The sequence below is a fragment of the Octopus sinensis genome, linkage group LG4 (genome assembly GCF_006345805.1).
Source record: "Octopus sinensis linkage group LG4, ASM634580v1, whole genome shotgun sequence".
NCBI lineage: Eukaryota > Metazoa > Mollusca > Cephalopoda > Octopoda > Octopodidae > Octopus > Octopus sinensis.
The window spans coordinates 70,941,177-70,951,176 of record NC_043000.1 but is presented as its reverse complement, the minus strand read 5'-3'; the positions used below and the strand labels follow the sequence as shown (position 1 = coordinate 70,951,176).

The 10,000-nt window shown below is 36.7% G+C and overlaps 1 protein-coding gene across 2 annotated transcripts in view; it reads right to left on the bottom strand.

Annotated features, from left to right (window-relative positions):
• Positions 1–10,000, bottom strand: part of LOC115211035 (nicotinamide phosphoribosyltransferase) — a 49,966-nt gene that overhangs the window by 19,743 nt on the left and 20,223 nt on the right. The window lies entirely within an intron of this gene.

Here is a 10,000-nt window from a genome sequence, read left to right as displayed (position 1 = left end):
TAATTTAGACTAGACTGTGGAGAAACAACATTGTACAGAGGTAAAGATAGGTGAGTTTATACAAGGGGGTATCCAAAAGTAACCAGAAATGTTCTGTGAGACAAGCCTGTTGAAGTTCAGGCTTCCACCACTAGAAGCCATTTGATGCGACTCTCAGGCATCAGTCTGCTGACCAGCATCACCAGATGAAGTCGTACAGTCACATGGTGCATCTTTGTTTTGTAGTGCTTCTCCTGTTTGTTGATTTTTGTGATGGATGAAATGAAGGAACAGTGAGATTCCATGAAATTCTGTTTTCTGCTGGGGAAAACAGTGACTGAAACAGTTGTCATGCTTCAAATAGCTTACAAGGACACTGCCATGAGCAAAATACAAGTCAATGAGTGGTTTTCACACTCCCAAACAAAAACATTACGAAAATTCAATGGAGGACCATTGCTGAACAATTGACAAACTTGTTGATATGACTGGTGTGTCCTGACGCACATGCCAACGAATTTTGAGCGTAAAGAGTTGCAGCAAAATTTGTACCTTGCTTGCTCACAGAAGATCAAAAGCAGTCACAACTGAAAGAACAGTTGGAAGTTGATCTGGACCTTTATTTAAAGGTTATTACTGGTGATGAAAGGTGGTGCTACAGCTACGATCCAGAAACGAAGCAGCAATCAAGTCAATGGAAGCATTCAACGTCATCATGCCCTCAAAAAAAAAAAAAATGCATCAAGTGAAGTCAAATGTAAAGAGGATACTGATTTGTTTCATCGATATGAAAGGAATTGTCCACACATAATTTGGTTCGCCTGGTCTAACTGTTAATCAGACATTTTACTTGGCAGTTCTGAAGCATTTGCGTGACACAGTGAGATGAAAACACCATGACCTATGACAAAGTGGTAGTTTCATCACAACAATGCATCTGCACACACTGCCTTGAGTATGAGACAGTTTTTGACTAAAAATTACATGACCCCACTTGCCCATCCACCCTCTTCCCCCAGTCTTGTTCTCTGTGACATTTTTTGTTCCCCCGAATGAAAAAAGTCTTTAAAGGAAACGTTTTGCAGATGTGGAAGAGGTGAAGAAAAAAGTGATGGAGGCATTAAAAGGCATTTGTTTGCTTTGAACAGTGGAAAATGCAATAAAAGTGTAAACATATAAAAGTGAATAAAATAATATTGCAAAATTCTAGTTTGTTTTGGGTACCCATCAATAGTGGAATTGCCACAGGAAAAATTGAATTCAGCAAAACAAGATTGAAAGAAATATCTTTTCCTAGTTGCTAAACTTGCAAGAAAAAGCATCCTATTCATGAAAATGCACCATCTTTTATGGATACATTGGCTAATGTAGTCCTAAATGTAGGAAAAAGCAGGAGAATAAGAAACAAGGTTTATCTATATTTCTCAATGCTTAAATAAAATATTTACTATGATACTAAATCTGAGTTTCCCGAAATATATGAAAACTCAGTGAAACGAGTGTAAAACAGAAATTGCTGAATCAGTTGTGATATCAATCCTAGGTAACATTTGCAACACAGGAGATCCACAGGTGTTGACTAACAAAAAAATGAATACGTGATTATAATTATGAATTTGTGATGTGAGCTAAAATAAAAATTGCTGTTCTCAGGAAAAATTAACAAATCTATAAAATGTTTTATTTTGACACATTCTACCAGTATACAAAGTTTTAAAATGTTTAGTTACTAGAAATTGTCTGCCGTTCAAAAGGAAAAGATCCAATAGATGCAAGATATTTATGGGTATTGAAGTTGTAAATCCGTGTTATAGGCATAATGGTATATATGCAATATTCCAATATCCTTTGAGTAAAATCCAAAAGTCCAACAGAGTTTAATATGAGTCCTTCCAAATATAGAGTTTATAAGCAATGTCAGATTCCCTTATGAGTGAGATCCAGCAGATTTTTAAACTTGGTCATTCCCAGTAGGAAATTTATATACAGTGTTACTGAGTCAAAGGTTTGTATTTAAAGTGACCTAGAAATAGGGAATGTATTAGTCTGGTCAAATTGGAAACAGGAAGAGAGGAATAAAAAAAAAGGAAGAGAAAAAAGAGGAGAGAAAGAAAAAATGAAAGAGGAAGGAGAGAGAAGATTAGTAAAAATAACGAAATAATAAAAAATAAAGAATAAAAACCCTGAAGATAGGAATAAATGGAATAAAGAAAAAAGAAAACTAAGATATAGATCAGTCAGTGGTCAGTGGAGATAATTTGAAAGTAGGAGTGGGGATAGAAAGAGAAATGTATTATAGTGTAAAAGATAGAGGAAGGGAGGGGGTTAAGAGGTAAAGGCATGACTAATGTGTAGTAGTAGAGTTTAAATGGGGGGCAAATATATGAAGAATTAAGGAAATAGCAGTTCAGTGCTTAGTAATCTGAGAAAATATGTATGTGAAGATATATATACATGTATATATAAGATAAGTTACATATACAATCCTTATTCGCATGCGTATGCACTCATACACGCTCACTTATACGCTCATTTGCATGTGTCATCGCCTCTGCATATGCAGGTATATATACCTTGCATGTGTACGTATGTTTACATATACCCACATGCATGCATATACACGTACCCTCACTCGTACATATATAAGCGTGCATGGGTGTGTGCATCTTTGACGGGAAGAGGGATAAGGCGCTGCATTTGGCGGTCGAGAAGGGAGAAGGCCAAATGCCGGTCGAGTGAAGCAAGGAGATACGATCTCTCCAAAACTTTTCACCACATGTCTCAAGCAGATCATCAGAGGCATCGACTGGCAAGGCGGTGTCAACATCAATGGTGAGCTACTCACCCACCATCGTAATCGTCGCTGAAACCATGAATCAGCTTCAGACTATACTGACGGAGCTCAACATCAAAAGCTCTGCAGTAGGTTTCAAGATGAACCGCATGAAAACGAAGTTCATGCGGTCTCACAACACACCAACAGGTGATCAGCATTGATGAAATAGAGGAGGTAAAGGAATATGTCTACCTGGGACAGGAAGTGAATATGTGCCGAGATATCGAAAAGGAGATTTCACGGAGAGTAAGGGCCAGATGGAAGGCGTTTAATGGCATAAAGGATGTGCTCAAGGGAAGGTTGGACAGGATCACCCGCGCCAACCTCATCAATAGCACAGTTCTACCTGCAATGTTATATGGTAGTGAAACATGGGTTACAACAAAGAGAGAAGAACAGAGATTGGTAACGGTTCAAAGAGCCGTAGAGAGTTCAGTGCTTGGAATCTCGTTGAGAGAGCACATCAGTAGCGAGGTCATCAGAGAGAAGTCCGGCGTGAGGGATGTCATCATAGAATATACACGCAGCAAGTTTAGATGGGCTGGACACGTCGCCCGGCTCACCGATAATCGGTGGACCCGCGCAGTTGTCGAGTGGTACCCAAATGAGCGGAAACGACCACTTGGAAGGCCTCCACGACGGTGGAGTTACGATTTCAGGAGGGCGATTGATATCATGGACTGCACCCCCCACTTTCGGTTTTTTTCCTACAGAAACCCACCTTTTCGACTGCAGAGATTTCGAATGTGCAAAAAAAAAATCACAGATTGCAGACTAGATTTGAAAAACATTAAAGCATTTTCCCTTTGCAATTTTTGACACCAAAATGAGTTTCATTTTTGTGTTGGGAGTGGGAGAGAGAGTGAGAGAGAGAGTGAATGAGACATCATCATCGTCTAACGTCTGCTTGTCATGCTGGCATGGGTTGGACGGTTTGACTCAGAACTGGCAAGCCAGGAAGCTGCAATGAGGTTCCAGTCTGTTCTGGCAAGGTTTCTACATCTGGACACCCTTCCTAATGCCAACCACTTTGAGAGTGTAGTGGGTGCTTTTCAAGTTCCACTGGCACGAGGGCCAGTCAGATGGCACTAGCATCGATCACGCTCAAATGGTACAGTCATTTTAAGAGGTAGGAAAAAGATATTTTTGTTTTAATATTATACTTCTACTTCGTTTCACACATACATGCAAAAACTCTAACGTGCTTTTTTTTTTAGATGAATTTATCGTTCATTATCTCTCCACACACTTCGTTATCAATAACTTCTATAACCTCTGCATTTTCACTTATTCATTTTAAATTTCTTTGAATTTTCAATCTAATGTAAGCCACTCTCTTGAAAACGTATTTCGGCAAAATGTTATCTAAAATTATGGGTAAGAAAGAAATAGCAAAATATATTTTAAAATGGTATAGGGATGGAATTTCGGAGGATTCCACCCCACCCCGTTTACGGGACCAAAAAAAGGATTTTGTAGCATATTAGGAGGTCACTGGAATTCAATCAACGGGAAAAAAATTTCCAATGATTCCGGGACATAGGGGTAGCCGGTTTCCCATCCACCCCTTTTTTCCGAACAAAAATAAGGGGTTTGCAGCATATTAGCAGATCAGTCAGGGTACTTGATTCCATGCAAAAAAATCCGATTTTTTTTTCTTGGTGAAAATCGTTCGGGTGAAAAGATCAATAGGGGTGGGGGTGAAATTTCCGAGGCTTCCACCACATCCCACCCCGTTTTCCGGATCCAAAAGAAGGTTTTGTAGCATATTAGGAGGTCACCAGAATTCATTCAACGCAAAAAAAAAAAAATCCCAATCCCAATATAGGGGTTCCGGCCCTCCCCCTCCAAAAAAAAAAACAAAAAATTAAATCCGACTTTTTTTTTTCCTTAGTGAAAATTGTGCGAGTGAAAGAATCAAATAATACCGGCTAATTTGCCTAGTCGTACTTTCGACAGCTCATTATTATTTGACATATATTTTATGTGCAACATGGCATGAATCAGGACAGCAATAAATGTTAGAAAATCTGTGGGTAGATTAAAAAGAATATCAACACATTTCTATGCTTTCAAAGTGCCAAATATTTATTTCTTTTTCACGTCCACTTTGAAAAACTTTTTTTCCCCCAGAATCCTCATTTCTTATGCTTCAAACACGATTCGAAAACAACATAATAGGAAAAGAATTTTTTTAAATCAATAAAAGAGCTTGAGAAATTGAGGAAATGAAAAAAAATAAAAGAAAATTTTGAATTATAATCTTTATTTGAAACAAAAATCGAAAGGAATTTTGGAGTCACTTTAGTGTGCAGTTTAACCCCTGACCCTTACCAAGATCAGATCATTTCATAGCGTGGACTACAATACTGTGTAGACCGCATGCTAAAGTGGCCTCGAAATTTCGGTAAACAAAGCGTAACGGAAAAGGTTATGGGCCAGAGTTTATTATTTTTGAAACTCGGTACAAACAAAATACAGGTTCTGAATCTATTTTTAATTATTTTTTTAGGCATAAAATGTTTGGAGTTAATAAATGCTGAATTTGGTCAATATAAAGATCCTCACCCGTTAACGAACCCACCCCACCAGCCTGCCGGATGTTAAAAACTGTGCAGAAAACGAATATGAAAAAAAAAATTGCGCAAACGAACCTGGGGGTGGGGAGAGGACCTTCGGAAAATTCACAAGATCTAATTTTTCCCACATAACTTTCAGGAAAATGTATATATATATATATATATGGGTATTATCTGGTAGTTGATTATTGATTAAGGTGTATTTCTCCATTTTCTTATTTTGTATTATATATATATATATATATATATATATTTTTTTTTTTTTTTACGGAAAAAAAGTTGGCTAAAATTACAGATTAATACCCACACGATTTTCACTAAGAAAAAAAAAAAAAAACTCGGATTTTTTGCGTGGAATCAAGTACCCTGACCTCCTAATATGCTGCAAATCCCATATTTTGGTCCGGAATTGCTCCGGTAACCCCCCCCCGGAATTTTCACAGGGGGAAAAAAAACCCTCAGATTTCTTGTGTGGAATCAAGTACCCTGACCTCCTAATATGCTGCAAATCCCATATTTTGGTCCGGAATTGCTCCGGAAAGGGGGGGTAACCCCCCCCCCCGAATTTTCACAAGGGAAAAAAAAAACCTCAGATTTCTTGCGTGGAATCAAGTACCCTGACCTCCTAATATGCTGCAAATCCCATATTTTGGTCCGGAAAGGGGGGGAACACCCCCTCCCCCGGAACTTTCACATGGAAAAAAAAAATCAGATTTTTTGCGTGGAATCAAGTAACCTGACCTCAAAAACAAAAAAAAAACCGATTTTTTAGATACCTTTCTGCTTTTTAAGACAATAAAGTGTTATTGGAGGGAAACCTGGCTGGCTGCTATTTCTAGCTGCCTGAATGACAACATAGCGATTTACAGATAAATGAATTAATTACTATTTTACAGAATAAAATTAATGAATTAATTATATAAATTAAATAATTCTTGAAAATTAATTAATATTAATAATATTTTTTGAACAGAGTAAATAATTTATAAAACTTAAATAATAATTTTTTTTACACAAACGCGAACGTATATAATTTGTGAAACTTTTTTTTTTTTTTACAGACGTATATAATTTGGTAAACGTAATGAATTAATTTCTTCACATCATCATCACCGTTTAACGTCCGTTCTCCATTCTAGCATGGGTTGGACGGTTCGACCGGGGATCTGGGAAGCCAGAAGGCTGCACCAGGCTCCAATCTGATCTGGCAGAGTTTCTACAGCTGGATGCCCTTCCTAACGCCAACCACTCCGAGAGTGTAGTGGGTGCTTTTTACATGCCACCCGCACAGGTGCCAGGCGAGGCTGGCAGCGGCCACGGTCGGATTGGTGCCAGTCGAGGCGGCTCTGGCATCGGCCACGATTCGGATAGTGCTTTTTACGTACCACCAGTCCAGGGGTCCTGGCATCTGCCGGGTGCCAGTCATAGGATTGGTTCAATTTCGATTTCACTTGCCCCAACATGTCTTCGCAAGCAAAGGGGGTTGGCATGGGTGCCTGTCGTCGGATGAGGTTCGATATCAACTTCGCTTGCCTCAACAGGTCTTTGTGTATAAATGTATAAATTTTTCGCACTAAATTCTTTACGTAGAATTTATCAAAAAACGCACAAAATTATTCCGTAGAATTTATCAAATTAAAAATGGTTTCAATTAGAAAAGCAACATTTCTAGAAAATAGTAAATTGAAGTGTGAACACAGCACCTTACAGAGTATAAGTATATGACATTTATTTTTAAAATTTAACTTCATTTGTTTTATATTCTAAATAATTTGCAATTTCAAAAAATATATTAATTTTGCGTTTTGATTCCACGCAAAAAATCCGAGTTTTTTTTTTTTTTCCTTAGTGAAAATCGTGCGGGTGTTAATCTGTAATTTTACCAAAAGTTGTTTGTAGAATTTCAATTTTTCAAAAAAAAAAATATCCCCAACCACCTCCCAATTCTACGGCCTTAGCCTTCAAGCAGGCTATCCACATGCTAGAAATAACAGCCAAATCTCACAAAACTGCGATAACATAATGAAAGAAATATGTAATCAATCTACTCACCTTTCTGCAAAGATTTCTTTCAGAGTAATTTCCCGCAGTAATTCATGTGAAATTAAAGTGTTTATCTTTTGTTTTATATTTTATTTTGAAAGTTATAAAAAATATGAGTGCAGAAATAACAGCAAGCTCTTTTGAAAAAAGAAAAGTAAAAATAGCAAAGAAATACTGTGACGAAGTGAAAAAAATGCGCGCAAAGCAACGGGAGAGTGGGGAGAGGTCTTCGGAAAATTCACAAGATACCCAGAAATTACTTTATAGTCATAATGTATGCCATTTCAAATGTATTTATATAAAATTTCATTGAAAAAACCATTTTCCTAAAAGTTATGACGGAAAAACTCGGATTTTGTGAATTTTCCGAAGTCCTCTCCCCACCCCTTGGAAAAGATTTTCCCCACAAATTTCTTTACAATCGCAAGGTATGCCGTTTGAATGGTATTTCTATAAAGTTTCATTGAAAGAGCCCCATTTTCCTAAAAGTTATGAGGGGAAAACTCGGATATTATGAATTCTCCGAAGTCCATCCTCCCGTTGCCTTGCGCGCATTTTTTTTTATATTCGTTTCCTACACATTGTTTTACATCCATTCCAGTATTTTTTTTTATTTTCATTTCCGGGTCAAGATCTAAACATTAACCCTAATTTTTTTTCGTATTCGTTTTCTACACAGTTGTTAACACCCAGCAAACTATTTTTTTTTTTTTTCGTTAACGGGTGACTTTATATTGACTCTGAATTTTGGGGGCACATCTTGGTGATCCTATCATTTAAAATTGTACAGAAGAATAAAATTCTACGGAGAATCCATGAGTATGCAGTCAGTTGTTTCAGCTAGTAAACACAGAAATATGACAACTAGTGATGTTAATAAAACTGAAAATACCTACAAAAATGAAACCTAGTAAACAGATAAAATCCTTGCATAAAGTTTTATGCCTCGAGATCGCTTGTAACGGTTATCAAGATGCCTTTCTCTCGTTTTACACCAATTACTTTAAATAAACTGAAAACAACCTGCATAGAGTTAAATATTCTAACTGGTTAAGGACTTTCTGATTATTTCCGCTTAAAATTATGGTCATGTACCACCATCTAGCTCCCTACGCAAACCTCGTCGATGTACTTTAATTATTGAATATTCTCAGACCTTAAAAATCGACGCATACTTTATTTTATCAACCCGAAAAGATGAAAAAGCAATGTTGACCTCAACGGGATCTGAACTCAGAACAAAAAGAAAGAGTCGGAACACATTGTTACCAATCCATCAATCTCAACTGAACAAAATTAAAATAATGTATTCAACAGGTGATGGAAGAATATGTTCATACTTGAAGCGGTAAAATTTTGTAATTACATTAATAAAATGAGATACTGTCGTAAAAGCTACCGTTTTATTCTCCTGGGGTCGAAAAACAAGGTAGCATTCAAGTACAGGAATATTTTAATATTCTTACATGCAACTCTATGATTTCAAATTGAGCACTATGTGCCCCAGCACTGACGCAATCCCAATGAATGAAGCAAGTAAAAGATAAAATAAGTGAAACAGTTTGATACTTCATTAAATATGCATTGTTTTCATTATTTTGCATGGATATTTTGTAAAAAAGCCAACTAGTGCAACAACAATATATGTACGGATAAATAAATGCATATTTATTTGTTCTATACACAAGTGAATAAATTAAATTGTCTGATTTTTTCGTTCCTTGTTTCGAACTGCAATATGAAATAAAATATCTAAAAGTAAATGTACTACTAAGATTACAGTTACATTTTGCCACAGTAAAATGATAATTGTTGAATTAGATAAAAAAAAAAAATTACTTTCAGTTTTCCAAGAATTAAAATGTGAAAGTAATGCAAAAGATTCCTAGAAGTGAGCAGAATGAGCAAAATGAAAGTGTAGAAATCTAGTTCTTATTTTGTATTTTCTGATGGTTTTTATTTCAAGTTTCTCATTGTAATGATGCATTTAATTCCCCTCCTTTTCTTACATTAAATGCAAAATTAACAACTGGAAAAAAAGATGGGAAGAGGCACAGTATCAGACAAAATCTATGCGGTCCTAGTTCTAGAGACGAGATGGCTAGACTGAAATGTCTTCGATCATTGGTCGTCTTTTATTTGTTTCAGACTGAGGTCACGCTGGGGAACCGCTTTGAAGGATTTAGTCGAAGAAATCGATCCTCAGTTGTCAAGCTGTGGTAGGGGACAAAGATACACACACACACAAACATATATTTATATATATATATAAAACATTATTGGTGAATTGAAGAAATGGCTGAGCACGCAGATTGAACAGAAATCGTTTTATTTCATTCTACGCTGTGTTTCGAAAGGCACAAATTACCACAATCCATCCGATTGAATAATGGGACCATATTGTGTCTTTCTCTTCAGGAAGAAAAAGGAACCGTTAGAGAAACAAAAACAGCACAGAGGCGGAGCAAAAACCAAATCGAACTATGCTCCTAAGAGCCCATGGCGAACTGTTTATCAGTGTATATGCTGAGACCGGTGGCTGAAGAATTCTACAGGTCAGGCA